Here is an 18,964-nt window from a genome sequence, read left to right as displayed (position 1 = left end):
AAGAAAGTGGATGACGGGATCATGAAGATTATGCAACCATGTTTACAAACATCTTAAATAATTGCATTTACACGTTTAATTGTTAGATTTCTCCAGCTCATCAGAATTTGTTTCTTCAAAAGCAAATCAAAAGTCAGGAGGAAAAGAGTTTTAACTTTCCTCTTCCTACATACAGTGAGTAAAGCATTGAGTCAAGATTTAGTCAAACTTACATTGAATGAATTTTTGATGATGATTTTACTGGCCTAGCAATGGACTAGTGACCTGTCCAGGGTGTACCCTGCTTCTCGCCTAGCCAGGGTGGGTTCCAGCCCCCCAACCCTGAACTGGAATAAGCACGTTCAAAAACATGGATGAACGAATGGATCATCTTATTCTTATTTGTGTCTGTGAAGCACCATGTATCTGATCAACTCACTACATTACATGATATCAAACTTAGGCAACCCTTAAACTTTTCTGTAGAATGAAGTTATTGCGTTATTGGTCACTTCAGAAAATAAAATCAATGCCCTCAAACACAAGGTTTTTCTTTTTCTTTTCTTTTTTTTTTCTTCTTTTAGAAACCCCAGATACCTGACCAGCATTCTGCACCCTGTGTTGGATTGTGTATTGTGTTGGATACGTAGTCTGCAATCTTTTATACGGCAGCTCAACATTTCTGAATTTGTTTCCAGAGATTGATATTTATTATCACTATAAAACCAAACAGAAACATTCCTCAAATCACACCTGAACTGGAAAGAAAAGTAAAAACTAAAAGTAAGTCTCTAAGGTAATCCTTGCAGGGCTTAATAATATCTGTAAATCAATCAAATCATGTGCTACATGTTTTCTGAGGTAAAAAAAAGTTAAATTATTTGGAAAATCTACAGTATTCTAAGTATTGGTTATTTATTGGGTTTTTATTAATTCATGTTTTGCTTTTGTATTGTAGAAAATTTATTCTAACTTTGATTTCGTTATGTCTCCAAAATATGCCTTTGATTTATTTCCAGATATTTAACATTAATCTTTAAATCTGTCATGATCTGAGGGTTTTAGTTCTGTTTTTGACTTAGTTCTTGTCAGATCTCTGCTTCAAATTGTGATAGGTCTAAAGATTCCCACCTCTACTTTCAAGTGGTGTTTCTGTAGTTGCTTGGCTGCAGGCTGTGGCCTATCCCAGCACCTATTAGATGAGAGGCAGGATTCACCGGTCACCAGTGGTTTTTATTCTTTTTCTTTATTATCCTGCCACTGCATCACTTCTAGTTTTATTAAATGATCTACATTCTTACATCCTTCTGTCTACCTATCCTGTATTTGGATTTTTTCTTCTTGCAGCCTCATGACAAAAGCTTAAATTATAGTCATAGGTTTCACTGTTACAATCCTACAAGGTGGTGTGATATTAAAGCGCTTTCCATGCTGAAGCTCAGAGATAAATGAGTCACCTTGACAACATCCCGTCTAAAAGTAACTAAAACTTAAAGAAAAAAGCTGTCTGGTGACAGCTTGTAAGAAAAGTTGGCTGATAGACGAAAGTGTTGTCAATCAATTCATGCAAAAGTGACTTTATGTGCCAGACTAGACCAGCGTTCTCCAAAAACTTCTCTCTAACATGTGGCAGCTTTTTCTAAACCATGTTTTTTGGGCCTTTTCTCAAAGGCAAGAAGCATACCACTTAAGAATGTGTTTGTTTGTTTTTTCTTTTTTTTATTACCACCATGCATTAAATAATAAAAACCAAACAAAAACGCTACTGCAGAGCAAAACCTGGATGTTGACACGTTGGGCTCGCCTTGTCATTGTTTTTCCTGGTGAAATGCATTGGATAGAAAGGTTTCATTATGTGATCCTATTAAAATTTTGTTAAATATCTAACCAACAGAGTATTTATTTGTGCATTTATGACCAGTAATTTCACATGAAAAAAATAGCCTATACGTGAAGGGCTTATTTTCTGCATGCTGTTCTGTTTTCAACCATGCAGACAGGTTTTCAATCAGTTCTGAACCTCAGGTGTACACACACATACACACTCAATTTTTATGCTTTATTTGTATCCCACTGACACACAAATACACACACATGCAACATCTGTCAGGCTCCCCAAAAAATCAGCAGCCAAACTAGACATGCCCAATGAAAAATGCATGGCACTCTAACGTGTGTCAAAAAAAAAAAAAAATCTTGTAGGCCTCATCCTCCAGTGGCTCAGCTGTTCATTCATTATACATGGCTTCTCCATGCACCTCCACTTTGAGCATATTACTGTATCTACCCAAACCTACTGTATATTCCACATTCTGATGTCCAGAAAATAGGATTTACCAGCCCAGTCTGCTTTAAATTGACACACACTCATACAATAACTACTGCTGCACATTTTCCCTGCAATATCTCACATACCGTGTCTGAAACATAAGAAAACACAATTAATACACAGGTTGATAAGATGTTCATGTCTGTGCTTCAGCTGCTGCACTGATAGGGTCACTGGCTGCTTCTACTGGATTAAAAAGGAAATAGAAAGTTTCTTCATGTTCAACACTGGCCACCTGTGATTTGCAGTCATTTAGAAATTTCAGCCCCTGACATTTGACTTTTTTGTATGTCTAAGGATTCTAATTAAAGAATAGAAGTTTTATTTTTGACCTATTTTTTTTGTTAGGGTTTATTACATGTGCACTAAGTCCTTTTTTAAACAGTTTTTTTTAGATTTCAACCACACCTTTCAGCACGAAGAAATTAAAGGACTTTTTCCATTGTTAATATTTAGACAATATTTTTTTGCTCTGATATATGTTCATCTATTTATATTTTTGTGTTTTTATACAAAGTAAAACAAAATTAATAAAGAACTATGACATATTTACAATGATGTTGCAAAACAAATAGACTACCATAAAAAATATTAATCCAGACAGGATGAAGGTAACATTTTAATAAGAATACAATTTAATTAGATCCAATCCAAGATTAGATTAATCCAAGACAACAAAAACACAGTTAAAGAAAAATAAACACAGGCATTTTAAAATAAATATCAGTCACCCACAAAAAGACAACCGTACCAAAGCCTCCACAGCTGAGATGGGTATGGTATAGCACTGAATTGCACGTTGGTTGTCGACAAATAAAGAGGCAACAAATAAATTTAAACCTGAAATTTTGTAAAACAGTCTGAAAAGTAGCGACCCTAACAGCCAAACATACTTGAATGTGTTTAAATTGCTGGGTTTGGTCGAAACCCAGCTTTTTCATGTTTTACTTTTTTGTTTGTTTTTGGGTTTTTTTCCTGAATGTAGAGAAAAAGACCAAACATGTACACACTTTGCATTTACACAGATTTACACAGTTTGCATCAGAAATAAAGGTTAAAATAACTTTATGCAAGATTAATACAGAAAATATGTTCACCTTTTTAGAATTGTTATTTTTTAAAGTTCATAATATTAAAATTTATTTGGGTGAGCTGGAGCAGGGAAATTTGGAAAACCTGCAGGATTGTAGCTCCCAGGGACCGACGTTGGCCACCCCTTGTTCACAGCCTCAGTTTAATGTTTTCTGGAGGGTCATGGCAAAGCCAACAGTTTATGCAAATGACTCAAGTATGTCTCATTATTCTTTTGAAAACATTTAGCAAATGGTAATCTGATTAGGTTAACATTAGTTTTGTACAAAGGCAGTAACAAGCTAACATTTATGCTGCTGTGGTGCTAAGTTCGTTGAGCGAATAGATGCTAACATGTTACAGTGACTAACCTCTCCAGGTGTGTTTCAACAGGTAGATGATGTTGGATGTGGTGGATTCAGCCTCCTGTGCTTTTATGTCACAGACCTTACAGCTTGTTGTGCTTTGATTAGTCCCATACCTAAACGTTATAAAGAAAGATGGGGCAGCAACAGGTGTTCTCTCCGGAGTTGCCTTTGTTTTTATTTTTTGGGCATGTGTAGGCGTTGGTTGAATCACATCTAGCAGACAGAAGATTGGGAAGAAAACTTTAAAAAATAAATTATTATTAGCGATCCTTAAATTGTGATTTGAGTCTGCAGTCATTATTTATACGATTTAACTAAGACTCAAGTCCAAGTCTATGTGATTCTGCATACATAATATGATTCTCCAGCAACTTGTCAACCATGCAGCCACTTGGAGCAGCCTTCAACTGCCTGGAAAGATCATCAGTATATTAGAATAAAACTGCCATTGTTTTGTAAAAATGAATGATTGATTGAATGAATGATTTATAAAAGAAAACTATGTACAATCAGTTGTACAATAATCCTTGTACCACTGTTTCCTTTGTTTATGTTAATCAGATCCAACAAGCTCATGTTGGGAGCATAAAATGAATGTGTGTCCTTATGTGTGTTTAAGGGAAAGAACCAGAAATACAGCCATAAAATTATTCTTATATGACAGCAGAAAATCAAAAAAGAAAATATAATCAAACATTTTTTTTGAAAAATAAAATGAAATATTTCAGTTTTGCTCTGAACTTTGAGAGAAATAACTCCATTTCGTTGGTGATTGAAAGATTTTTTTTTCAAGAAATGACAGATATGTAGTGATCAGTACCAAAGAAAATTAAAGGAACATTGTAAAGAAATTAAAAATAAAAAATCTGCTTTAGGTGTTTTTTACCAATTTGCTAGCTTTTTAAAAATCAAAGCAAAGACTGCGCATCACTCATTGGCCTATAACATGTGGGGATAAGTGAAGGTCAAAGGTTGCAGGAAGCAGGGGTCCAGTCATAATCCTTTCAAAAATATACACAGTTGATGACGGATATCCTGTCATCTGGCTCAAATGGAGGATTTATTAATTTTCTCTTTTTAAATATCCACAAACAATATGTATTACTACCTGTAAGTGCATAATTTCATGTGTGCATATCTGCTTTAATCTTTCAGAGATCTTGATCTAAAGTCCTGGGAAAAGTAGCCATCAAAACATTTTTTGTTCCTCTGACAGCCATCCTTTATGTAACATTAAGATGCTTCAAACAGCCATGTGGTTTTAAAAGTAAAGAAGCAACAACTTAAACCTGGAAGTCTCAAACAATTAAATAACTTAGAGAGAATGATCTTACATTGGTGAGTCTTTGAACTCTCAGTCTTCAGCAGCGGGGATGAAATCTCTTGGCTTAATCAACACATGGGTTCAAACCTGAGAAAAAGCCATTGTAACGTGCCACCCAGTAGAAGCATAAAAGTTGTTACTTAGCCAGCTCAGCCCTGTGCTCTGTCTGCACACTCATCCATCAAGTTATCATCTGCTGTCTGTGGATAAGGAAGCTTTTGGGCAAATCTTTGCCTGTCATCGCCACAGGGTCGGGGTCTGAAATAACCGCCGTGTGGTCCAGCTGTTACCAGCACTCAGCGTAGCCACAATGGTTTGCTTGTGTTAGGAGTGGAGAGGAAGACCTGTGCTCAGAACCTTTAAGCCTTTCCTCAAGAGCTCTTATTGCATCAGTGGTGCACAGCTGTGTGGTGGAGAGCAGTGTTTGCTGAGCTGCACTGTATTTTGACATGTGTATTTGGGTTCATTTTCATGAGTTTCTTTAGCATAAAATGACCTGCAGGGTTTAGTGTATGCCTAGTGGTGTTGAGAGCATTACAATTTACATAGCATGGGATCATCTTGTCATCAATCATTTATGTCCCATTTTATTCTGAGACTTCCAAACACTTTTTCAAAGACATGATAGAATATTTTCATTGCTAGTATTGATAGCAAAATTACGCGGTTTGATAAATAAGTCTATGAAATGTCAGCAACGCTCATTAGGATTCCTGTCCACATGGAAAGCAACACTCTGAAGAAAAAAATCAAAAGTTATCTTTCAGATTGATCATGCAAATAAGAAACATCTATGTTTGCAGCTTATCTGGACATATACTGTTTATTTCTAGTTACAAATTGTTTTCTGGATGTGACATGATGAATGGTCGGGAATTTATTTATGTGAAATGAGGCAGGGCATCTTTGTGTGGAGAAAGAAAACTGTAACTGCAACTCAGCTATGAACCAAAACTTAATTTTATTTATTTATTCTTGGTTATCTGGTTTGAATAGTCTGTTTTCTAGTTAGGAAAGGTCATGACTAAATGAAATGAGCTCCAAGTATCTAAGATCATCTATGACAAGAGCTGATTGAATTCTCTAAATACTAAGGAAAGTGGTGTGAGTGTTTCCTTCAGTCTCTTTTATTAGAAGCAGCACTGGACCACCCTTGATGATACCAAGGGAAATAATTCCATCACACAATTCTTCACAGCTACAACTTTAAAAGCAACACTTTATTTTTATTTGTTTTCATACAGGATAGGATGATAAGCAGCTTGTGAAAAGATCTTTCACTTTTATGGTTTTTCCTTGTCTGACTTACCAACTTTGACTGTAAAGTAATATTTTATATTTTATGAAATCAATATTAATTATCTAAACTCTAAACATTTGCAGGAAGAACTAAAACATAATCTGAAAGAAGCACATCTGGCAATTATCCATATTTTATACAGATAGAAATAGTAGTTATAAACTTGTGGTATATAGTTGTTCTTCTTGCACATATCAGCCCAGAGTACATCCATAAAATCTGCACTCTGGCCTGGCCAAGTTCAGATTCAGATTCAGACAATTTTATTGATCTCAAAGGGCAATTCATTTGCAGCTCAACAGACCAAAACAATGGTGTATGTCAGCACCACCAGTCCAACAGGGCATGAGATCCTAAGACCAGAAAATTAAAATAAAATACATAATAGAATACATACAAAAAATGAAATATTAATGAATACAAAGAAAGATGGATTAAAGTCTTACTTAAAATATAAATTAATTTAAAAACTACTGTCAGAATATAGTAGACTGATGTCTGAAGGAATAAAAGAAATTATTTGTTCTTTCCTCGAGGGAGCACAGTTGCACTGACTAGAAGGCATCATCACAAACTTGGCAGCCATAATGTGATGGGACTGGCTGAGAATGGTGATGGCCTTCTTTTTTAACCTGGGTCTCACAGTGTGACATCAGATCTCTCAGTTTGATTCCAATTATTTTTAACAAATCCTGACAAAGCTATTCAAGGTGTCCCTGTCATTAATAGAAAGTCCATAAAAAAGATTTCCAAAATTAAAATTACATCTCTGTATAATACTTGATCTATTTACTGTATATATCTATTATTTAGTCTTGTGTACCAGGAAAAAATGTTGAAACATATTTAATAAATAATAAAGGTTTTTCTAATATCTCAAAGTTCTATTAATGGCTTGTTTGGGAGCTTCAAGTGAATATTATCTATTAATTTGTTTAGCAGATGGAGATTTACAAAATAAATTTTTTATGCATCACGTTCATCATACGAGATTTCCTATGATACTCCATATAATATGCAATAAGAATTTCAGTTATATACCCATCAATGCTCCATTGCCATTTGTAATTTTGTTGCACTTTTGTTGTGATGGCAATAAAGTTCTATATTCTATTCTTGCCCTGTTTTCTACTAAAATGTCTTGTATGTTATTTTTGGTACCATTGCAGAAAACATGAAACTGACACAAGAGCGAGCTGCAAAAAGCATGTGTATAAAAAGTGCTGTTGCATGTGCATGCAGGCTACAACTGTGGACGTCAAATTTGTGTCAAACAGTCAGTTTGATCAGCAAGTAGGAGAGATACCTGAAGCTGATTTAACTCATTTCTAAATTGTGTTAAACACAATTCTTTCTTATGGCAGTTTGACATCAACTTTGTGATTTCACACCCCCAATTTAGTTGGAGAAATAGAAATTTGCCTCCAGACATGGTGGCAAGATGAAATGGACAGATATCTCACAGTGGGTAATAAACCGACACCATGTCTAATCAAACCTTCACTTAGTGTAAAAATAAAGCAGAAAAAAAACAACTCATGAACCGTGACATTTGAACAAATGGGTTAATTGCTTTTTAAAAAGACAGCACTTAAACACATTTGTTTCCTTTTCACTGTGAATCGTAAACTTTCTGTCAAGGGTTGTGAGGCCATAAGATTCACTCTAAATGTAAATAAGTGGTGTTTTAAACAGCTGTTAGCTTCACGGTGTGTAAAAGCAGGAGATAAACTGGGTTGCCGGTTCTCCATGGGGGTCAAGTCCCTAATTAACCCATAAGTCTTTGCCAGTTTCTCATCTATTTGTGTAAAACAATTTTACACATGGAGATAAATGTGAGTTACTTAAGCCTCCTCTGCCTCCTCTTCGTCTGGAGGCTGATGTATAACAGATAGTGGTGACTATAGGTACTGTGGAGATAAAAGTGCTCATTAAAAGTTTAAAGTGAAACTGAAGCTGATAAAAGATAGAAAGCTTCTTTCCTTTTTTAACAAGATGTAAAATCTCAGTGTTCCCTGCGAGTTAATCTAAAGCAGATATTTGGCAACATTTTTCTTTCATTTGAAGACATTAGAAAAGATGGAAATTAGAAGTTCATTAGCTTTAGAGAATAACTGAAGGACAATGGTGCAGAAAAAAGGACAGAACAGGTGTAGGAAGAATAGATGAGGCACAGCATGATTCGGGGCTACAGTAATGCAGCATGGTGATGTGCAGTTTGTGCTTTAACCTGCTGAGACGCCATTCCTCAACCTGTCAAGACCAATCTAAATTGCATCAGTGAAGTGGTGGCACCATCGCGGTTGAAACTGCGATAGACCAATAAGATTAGACAAATGGGAAAGATTAATATGGTGAAGCAGATTATGTAATATCCTGTCACTCTTCAAAACTCAGATAACTGCATGCATTCAACCTGCATTCACTCATAATGGGGAAGTGTAAGGAAGTTATCAGATGGAGGAAGGATAAGAAAAGAAAAAAGTATTAAAACCACAAACACCAAAATGACAGATCCATAAAAATGGAAAGCACACAATTTCAGAAAATACAGCAAAACCAAAAATGCAACGATACACAAAACACATTTCTGACGGCAGCAGAAGACTTCGGGGCTACGATAATTGCAGGTTTTGGCATCACAAATATAAACTAAACAATTCAGTTTCCACTGGACGTTAACTGCAAAACCTATCAATCCTCAACATTTTGCAAGGAACCACCTGGTCCTTCAGCACAGCTGATCCAATAGTTGTAAGATATGTACTGAGATGTCCTCATAGAGCTCATTACTGTCAAATGTACGTCATTAAACTGATAAGCAATAAAAGCAAAAAGACATTTTCATTGGCTCCAATTGATTTTTAAATGTTATTATTAGGGCTGTCAAAAATAGCGTGTTAACAACAGTAACTAATTTATGTAATAATTTCGTTAACAAGCCCCACACAGCCGTCATTTCTATTATAACAGCGGAACATGAAGGTGTCTAGAAGCAAGATGAGCTGATGTTTTTGAAACTAAAAAGAACATGGAACAACACATGGACGTCACACCCATGGAACTTTTCGTGTTTTCTGGCATTTTTTTTTTCTTTTTAACTTTATTTACATTTTGCACAAACATGGCTGGTCTAGTGGCTGTGTGTGAGAGAGTATGATCAGGTGTGTTTGTAAACTTTGCTTTATAGTTGTGTGTGAAAGTCTTATATATTTGCAATTATTGTTTTTATTATGTAAAGCACTTTGCGTTGCTTTTTTGTATAAAAAGTGCTTTATAAATAAAGTTTGATTTGATTGAGTACCTTCTCTCTTGTTGCATTTATTTGTCATTCAGCAGATAAGGAGGAAAGTAGCAGCTCATGGTTCAAACCAGCAAACAGTAGCTGGCTGGTGGTAGACGGGGTTTATGCTTCAGATATGCAGGGGCGGGTTAGAAAAGTTCTGATAGGGGGCCAGGCAGAAGCAGTGGCCAGGAAAGGGGGGGCACAAATGAGACCTTCTTTTTAAGTCTAGATTTCATGAAATATTTAACTGATTATTAGCTACAACTAAAGTGATCATTGAATGTAAAAAGTGAAGCAAAACTAGTAAAACAGCCAATGATCTATTTTTTTTATCAGCAGGTGTTTACTTAGGGTAATGCTGCTGTAAGACTATATCACTGCTGCACAAACACTTTAATGACAAAAGGAAAGATGTGTTTTTAACCAGATCATCAGTTTTATTAGTTTCTGCATCAATATCAGCTGTTAAACTTTGTCACATCTGGTGGTTTTATGATAGATATTATCAGCATGGTTGGTTGGTTGGTGAGATGATGCTGGATGAATTATGTATTATGATAGTCGTGAATGGTGATTAATCATGATTAATTCATTTGTCAGCTGTGACTAATCTAATTACAAAATTTTGACAGCCCTAGTTATCATCTCAACTACCCATCCTTTTTAAAACAATTTCTAATTCCATTTAGGTGGTCATATAACTTGAGCTTTTTCTATGTTCCCAAAATCAACAAAAAAATTGGTTGTCAAGCATTTAAATTCAAAGCTTACCTAACTCAATCACATCTATTATCTCTGTACATATCTTTAGGATTCCCGTATTTATTTGCTTACAAATTACCTGCTCCTGTTTCTGATTTTGCTGTATGTCATAAAATATTTTGCTTTAACCTAAATAATAACCAGAGATGCGGTTTAGTAATGCTCCTGCATACCTGTTATTCAAGGTTGTTGATGTGCATGGGTATGCTGTGTTCAATGGTAACTGGCACATGTATTTTATCTGTACCAGGAGGCTGGTTCACAGGGAGGCAGACAGACTTGGAGAGCTTTTGTTTGTTGGTGTAAATAATCTGAATTATGATTGTTTTATGTATTGTATTTTTGTTATTTATAATTGCCTGTGAAAACTAAATGATGCAGCTATCCTTCTAATAAATTTCTAACATATGGCCAAGCGCATGTTTTATGGATCCCAGTCGATTTACCTATGTAGACATGGAACCAGTACACCCAGTCTTATAGTCCATGATTTCTCAGTCACAGGATTAGTTTAGATGACAGCTTTTGTCATACATGAGGTTAATGACTATGTTTTCTCACAGAAACGAGACGATAACAAAAACCAGTGCATCAGTCTTTTTGCCAACAAATAAAAACGAGACAGACAAGAACATGCTGCTACTCTTGTGTGCAGCTAATCAGAAAAATCTTATTTAGGGTTAGTGAAAGTTCATTAAACAACAAAAAAAAGCAAGAAAATTAAGTTGTTGATGTTTGGGTGACTTAGTACAAAACAGTGTGCTGAGAGAAATGCAAAGGATCACCTTCGCTATTGAGACAATTTAGCATACTAAATTAATAAAAACACAACCAAGGCCTGCCTGAGCCTTTATGAGGTCCCAAGCTGTCTTTGATTTGCCCCTGATCTTTTTATTAATCAATTTATCTTTACATTTCAAACACATTTGGGGGAGTTGGGGGTGCCAGTGCTATTTTGCTTTACCTTCATTGAGCTAGATCTGCACACATCATTTTAATTTACGAACCCTCAGGAACCTTATGGAAATTAAAATTAAATATAACCTGAAAGTGGACTATTTTTAGAGCTCTCCATGAGTGTCTCAGATGAGTGTTTTCAGGGGAGCTCATCAGCTACTTGGGGGAACTGAGCTCCCGTTAGCTCCTCCATAATTTAAAATAGTCCAGCGTAGGACCTTTCAACTCTTGTCTCAAACTCACTCTCAAAATATGACTATAAGCTGACAATCAAAAATATGAACTCATATTACCAGACTTCGTAAATTAGTGAATTTGATAAACATCAAACAAAAGCGACTGTATGATTTTGAAATTATAGCTAGTGCATATGCAGAAAACCAGGCACACTTTTACAGTATAGACACCAACCATTTAGTTGTATATTCTTATCACACAGTTCCCAAAGACAGTTCAACTATATGCAACGTTATCACCTGTGCCATTTTTTTACTCATGAATACCAGAGGTTTTTTCTGCAGAGTGAGCAGACAATTAAATCTGGACTTTGTGCTCACACATGCACCTCACAGCGGGAGATTCTGTGCTGGAGATGCGCTCTCACAGCTGGAAATACTAATACACTGTGGAAATCGCCGGGATTTGTTTACAGCAGAACTACAATGACAGATGAAGTTCCTTCTGACCGTTTTTGTATCTGAACATAGCCGTAGAGACAAACAAGCAGAAAGCAACAGGGAAGTCAGCCAAAAAGTGTAAAAGGTAGCCAACCCATTGCATCAGAAATTTTCTTGAGATCTGCTAAATCTCTTCCAAATCCAAACACACTTTTCTAATTAGTATCATAACACGAGCATGTACAGTAACAACATCTTATCACAGCAGACTTTGACATCATCTGTTCTCATACTTTAAGAATATTCAGGTCATGTCAGATATTTGTCATCTAGGTTTGGTAGCAGTTGTCTTCATTTACTCAGAAGCTTCCATTCCAGAGCATAAAGACTTTGCAGTTCACTTCTTAAGTTTGCTTCAGCTCTGATTCACATGAGTAGAGAAGAGGAGGATGAAGGGGCACTTTCTTGGCTGCATGCAGGGTCATCATGCAAGGTGCAGGAAACATCCTGCTTTCAGCCACAGTGCATACCTCTAATAGGAAGTCCTGCTAAAAAGCCACTGACCCTGAAGAGGACACAGAAAGCAAAGAGGCAAAGCCAGGAAGGAGAGGAAGACAGAAAGGAACTGAGGAAGATGGTAATCTGTTTCTCTATGAGAACAATATGAAATAATCATTATTTTTCTATATCTTCATTATAGTTACTTCACTTTTTTCATTTGAATCAAAATAAAATATAGTTTCTGTCTAGTTTGAATAGACATATTTACAGTATGTCCCTGAATCAATCAAGATTAACTTAAGCAATCATCAAGACTCATAATTAAGATATGTTAAACCTTTTTAAAAGGAATTCTTTAAACTAATGCCAATTTAACAGCTATCTGAGCTGCAGTGTCCTGTCTTGTTAGTTTTTATGCTGACAATATAACTGATGCCTCCATATAAAATAAGTCAGAATTGAGGATGGATAACATGTGCAGGAGCGAGGAGCTGTGCTGTAATTCCCTCTCAGTTCCCTTTCACACACACACACACACACACACACAGTCACACTTTGTTGTGATGAGCTATCCGGTGGACTTTCCTCTCAGTGGGGGTCCCCCTCTCCCTCGGCACGGAGCCGACACACGCCACAGAGTGCTGACAGCAACACGCTGATGTCTGTGCCACTGCTTCCCTCCTGCTGCCACCTGCTTCATCCTCCTACATATTCCAAGTCTTTATCAATATGTGTTGTTATGATTCTGGTTTTTCATTATGCATTTGACTTCCTGTATGTTTGAATGGATAGTCTCACAGCACTAAAACTGATGAATTATTTGCACTTCAGGCAGTGTGAGGAACAGATTTTGTATGTAGCATATAAATACAGTGTATATCCTGTGTATATATAGATATATATATGGTTGTTGTTTTTTGTTTTGTTTTGTTTTGTTTTTTTTCCATTGTCTGTTGTAGGTAATACCTAATTTGGATGCATGTACATTTTGTTAACATGGTGAACCAGTGAAAAGTGAAAGCAAGTGGAATCTCATTTATGTGAATCAGCACTGCCACTTTTGGAAACTCTTCCACCCATTTTGTGGTCTTGCATTCTTCAAATATGTTGCTGAATCCCTAGGATGTAACTTCCTGCGATGTTTGTGTTGAATTTCAGGAACCATATAGCGGATTGTTGGATTTTATTTTTTTATTCTGTGTACTAGAGCTTTTCACATAACTACAGAGCTTTTTGTTAAAGGTCTGTAGTTCTTCAAACACCAAAGGAACTTATTCTGTCTCAAAGAAGACACTACGTCTGAGCTACCAAAAAGGTTTCATTCATAGTCCTGCCTGCATCTTCTTAACTTTCTATAATCACAATGACATATTTTCTTAAAGCTTGCTTGTATTCTTTGGGCTTTTTTATGGTAACCTCAAAGGAAGCTGTTCCTTTTTGCATTTGTGCTTTTGTTTTAATTTCCTTATTTTGATAACCTTTCACCTGCGCCTTAAGATAATTGTCTTCTGATTACCGAGTCACAGAAGTTAGATTAAATGCATTGATATAATTTACAGTGTTAGTAGCGAACTGCAGTATTAAATAATAAGTTAAAAACAAATAAAAGAAAGAAGCTGCATGGCGTGGCCGCTGTAAAAAGTAGCAGCTTTCATGTGGCATTAGGCTGCTTTGGCACTCCAGTGAACCCGGTGCACAACATTAGCTTTACTGTTTATAGTAATAAGCACTATTTAACTGTCCCATCCCTGAATGCTTGACAGTGCATTATGAATTGTTTTTCTTTTATATTGTTAATGTAGAGAGAGCCTGAGAGATGTGTGAATAGGTTTAGTACAAAAAAGTATTGAAAGTTTATATTTTCACTTTTCTACACTGATATTCCCTGTGCAACCTGTTGAGTGTTAGTCACTGACAGATCTGTTAAGGAATTGCATGACTGGTTAGCAAAGCCATGAAGATGCTAATAAGTTGTTATTTGTAGCTTTAACTACACTGAGTGTTTATTGTAATGAAACCAGCAAAGCTGCTGAGGATGATTATTGCACAAAGACAGTTGTGTTTTATTTTGTTTAGATTCTGGGAAACGTTATGCAGAAAAGAATGTGAACCATGAGCTTCAAAGCAAGGACATTTCATCCAGTTATGGACATTAAAACAGAGACACTCATGTAAGGGAAATATTAAATGTTTGTTTAATGCTTACTGACATGGTAATGAATCAGTAGAAAATCAGGAAGAGAAAGGCATGGTTTGTGTCTTAATTCCTCCACACATTTAAAAAATCAAGACCAAAAATCTGCTGTTGCTGTGGTTCAGCTTTCTTGGGGACCAGTCACAGTAGCACATAAGAATCCATCTGTGTCTATGTTACCCCATTCAGAGACTGGTATTTGGGGTATTTAGTCAACATGGATGGGTGTTTGCAGTCCTCCAAAAACCTGAAAGCATGTGCCCCCAGAGATGATGGCCATTTTGTTTAAAGTTAGCCTGAGTTGCTAGCGGCCATTTTTATTACAAATAGGATACAAATCTGATAAGTAGTAGCTTTAGACAATCTTCATAACATTATATATATTCCATCACAAAGTAGTGGTGTGCAATACCACTAATTGCCTTTCTAATTTAATACTTAGTAAAATTCTGGCTAGTATTAACAATATTGATCTGATACCAATATGAGTTTGGAAACTCAAACTAGAAAATAGAATATTTCTGAGTATTGCTTCATAGTAGTGCTTCACATCGTGTACAGCTCCACGTTTTCTCTGTGGATAGTACTACAGCACCAATAGACTCAGAGAGTGATGTCTTTGTCACCCCTGCAGCACTAGACCTCTCCTTGAATCTTCTCATCTGAACCTCATTATATTCTGTGTTATGATTGATTCTCTGATGTTTAAGGACGTTCATGATGTTTCTACAATAGTATCACTGTCTTCTGACATTCATCGCATGTAGCATTGTTGTTATAATAGGGATACACATGACTGCATAAGCATTAAGCTATTATCTGTATATATCTGTAATGCCTCTGTTTATGTAAAGCACTTTGAATTGTCCTGTACATGAAATGTGCTATACAAATAAACTGCCTTGCCTTGCCTATTGCTGTCAACTATCTCAGCTGGATTGAGTGAGTGCTCAGCAGCTAAGTGAGCAGCGCCCTGCTGCTACATTTACGCTGTGCCGTATTTGGCATATGACTGTGGCAGAAAAAAAAAGTTCCTACCATTTAGATGCAATCCTTATAGTTACTTCCAACTGTGTTTTTATTATTGATTAACAACATATTTACCCACAAATGTATTAAGGTATAAAGATTTTATTATGTTTTGTATTATAAAACATAAGTATGTGGTATCAGAAACATCCTGTCTCAGAATGATGCCGAAAAACTTGTCCATGCATTTGTTATTTCAAGAAAACCCTTTAGAAAGCTACTTTAAGAGCAAAGGCAAAGGCAAATTTATTTGTATAGCACATTTCATGTACAAGACAATTCAAAGTGCTTTACATAAATCATTACAGCAGGGTGCAAAAAGCAATACAAGTGCATAAAAAATAGATAAAGATTAAAAGAAATACAATTAATAAAATAAAAGCAGGGGATATGCTAAAATAAAATAGATAAAATGCAAGAAATAAAGTTAAAGACAATATTAAGGCATGATTCCAGCTTAAAAGAAACAGATGTAGGTTTTGACTTCTAAATAAAAACTATCTGTTTCAGCTGATCTGAGGCTTTCTGGGAGTTTGTTCCAGACATGTGGAGCATAGAAGCTGAATGCAGCTTCTCCATGTCTGGTTCTGACTCTGGGAACGGATAAGAAACTGGATCCAGGTGACCTGAGGGTTCTGGCAGGTTCAAAATGGGTCAAGAGGTTACTGATGTATTTTGGTCCTAAACCATTCAGAGCTTTATAGACCAGCAGCAGAACTTTAAAATCTATTCTCTGACGAACAGGCAGCCAGTGTAAAGACCTCAGAGCTGGACTGATGTCGTCCACTTTCTTGGTCTTAGTGAGGACTCGAGCAGCTGAGTTCTGAATCAGCTGCAGGTGTCTGATTGATTTTTTAGGTAGACCTGTAAAAATACTGTTACAATAATCAAGCCGACTAAAGATGAAAGCATGCACTAGTTTTTCCAGGTCCTGCTGAGACATCAGATCTTTTACCCTTGATATATTCTTAAGGTGATAATAGGCTGATTTTGTAATTCCCTTAATGTGTTTTTCAGAGTTAAGGTCTGAGTCCATCAGTACTCCCAGATTTCTGGCCTGGTTGGTGGTTTTTAGGTGTATAGACTGAAGCTCTGTGGTGACCTTTGATCGTTTCTCTTTCGTGCCAAAGACCACGAAAGAAAGTTCAGACACATCCAGTCATTAATCTCCTCAATGCATTTACCAAAAGCCTGTACAGGGCCTCGATCTCCTGGTAATATTGTAATATATATCTGTGTGTCATCTGCTTAGCTATGGTAACTAATTTTGTTTTTCCTCATGACCTGTGCCAGTGGGAGCATGTAGATGTTAAACAGAAGAGGCCCCAGGATGGAACCTTGTGGAACTCCAGATGTAATTTTTTTGTCTGCTCAGATGTAAAGTTACCTATTGACACAGAGTACTTTCTATCCAACTTTCTTTCCAGAGACGACTTTCACCTTAATAGGAGCAATGACATCCATAATACTTAACATTTTAGCATTAAAACTAGTGACAAGCTCATTGGCTGAACCGCCTGACAGGGCAGGTGTTGAATAGTTAAATATCCCAGTCATGTTTTTAGTTATACAGCGTTTTGTGATCATCTCTGTTGAGACATTTGTGTGAACAGAAGCTGTACACTCAAAGAAAACACGGTAATGATCAGACAGGCCCACATCACACACAGTAACCTTGAAAACATCCAAACCCTTCGAAATCACCAAGTCTAGAGTGTGTCCTTTAATGTGTGTGGGCTCTGTTATATGCTGAGTCAGCCCAACGTTCTCCAGACTGTTACCCAGATCTTTTGTTGCTTTGTCCTGAGGATTGTCTACATGGATGTTAAAATCGCCAACAATAATTACACAGTCAAAATCCAAACAGATTGTAGCAGCAGCTCACTAAACTCTTCATAAAATTCTGCGCAGTGCCCTGGTGGTCTATAGAAATTTAGATATATTATTTTATAATAAGCTTTTAACTGAAGAACTACATATTCAAAAGAAGTAAAACTTCCAAGAGATAACTGCTTACACTGAAATGATTCAGTAAATAAAACTGCAACCCCACCTCCTCTCCTGTTCAGTCTGACCTCACTGAGAAAACTAAAGTTGGGAGGGGTTGACTCTATAAGAGTGGCTGCGTTGTTATCTTGGTTTAACCAAGTTTCTGTTAAAAACATAAAATCAAGGTTGTGCTCAGTTATAAAGTCTTTAATTAAAAATATTTTCCCTGCTAATGACCTAACATTTAATTAAGCTAACTTAATGGGTTTGGAATTGTTTACCCTATGTTTGGGGGCACGCTGTGGCTCACAGGGTATGTTAACTCTACTTAGAAACCTTTTAGAAAGCAGCTCTCTGTGTTCTGACCAAGCTACTTTTCTCCTTCTGTTGCCAAACAGTACAGATATTTTTGAACCTTCTAATAAACAGGGGTCCAGCTGGACCTGGGAAAAATCACGACTGCCGTTATCTACACAGCCTGGACCTTCCACACATCATACATCCAAAACATGAAGCTGGCATGGTGGTAGAGTCTGGTTCTGCTGGAGGTTTTCCTTCCTGTTAAGAGGATTTTTTTTTCTTTCGCTGCTATGGTCTTCCTTAGGATGGAAGGCTGAATGGAAGAGAAGATCTTGATGCAATCCATTGGTTTCCTCAGCAGTTATTTTTATAAACTGGCTAATATGAACACAATTATAAGTTGGACTAAATTGAACTGAATGATAGCTGAACTACAAGAATTATATTCTTAAAACCATGGCCAGGTCATGTTTGCAAATGAGAACTGGTTCTCAAACATTTTACCTGGTTACATAAAGGTTAAAAAAAAGAAAAAAGAAACACATTGAGAGAACTTTGTTGTAGATTTGGCACTATACAAAAAAAAACTGAATTTAATTTGTTAAATTTATAATGGAGGTTATTGATCTGCACCCACTACCACAAAACAGATCCTATTCCACTTTGACGTCTGTCTTTTTTACAGCAGAGCAAGACTTAAGTAACAGACACACATCACAAGCAAGAGTAGACCTCACCACGGATTGCCCCACACATTTGTTACCCAAAGTAGCAAAAATCTCTACAACAACATAGAAATGTGTGTTTGTGAGGCAACACAAAACAATGACAGAAAAACAGAAAGGGAATACTATAGAGAGCAACTTATCTTTTTTTTTTTTAATTGTTGACCTGACCCACCGGCTCAACAGTTGGAATGGAGGTCTTGAAAAGATTTAATAAACCTTACAGACAAAAG

This window comes from Melanotaenia boesemani, chromosome 8 (genome assembly GCF_017639745.1).
Source record: "Melanotaenia boesemani isolate fMelBoe1 chromosome 8, fMelBoe1.pri, whole genome shotgun sequence".
NCBI lineage: Eukaryota > Metazoa > Chordata > Actinopteri > Atheriniformes > Melanotaeniidae > Melanotaenia > Melanotaenia boesemani.
Note: the sequence above shows the minus strand (reverse complement) of the source record.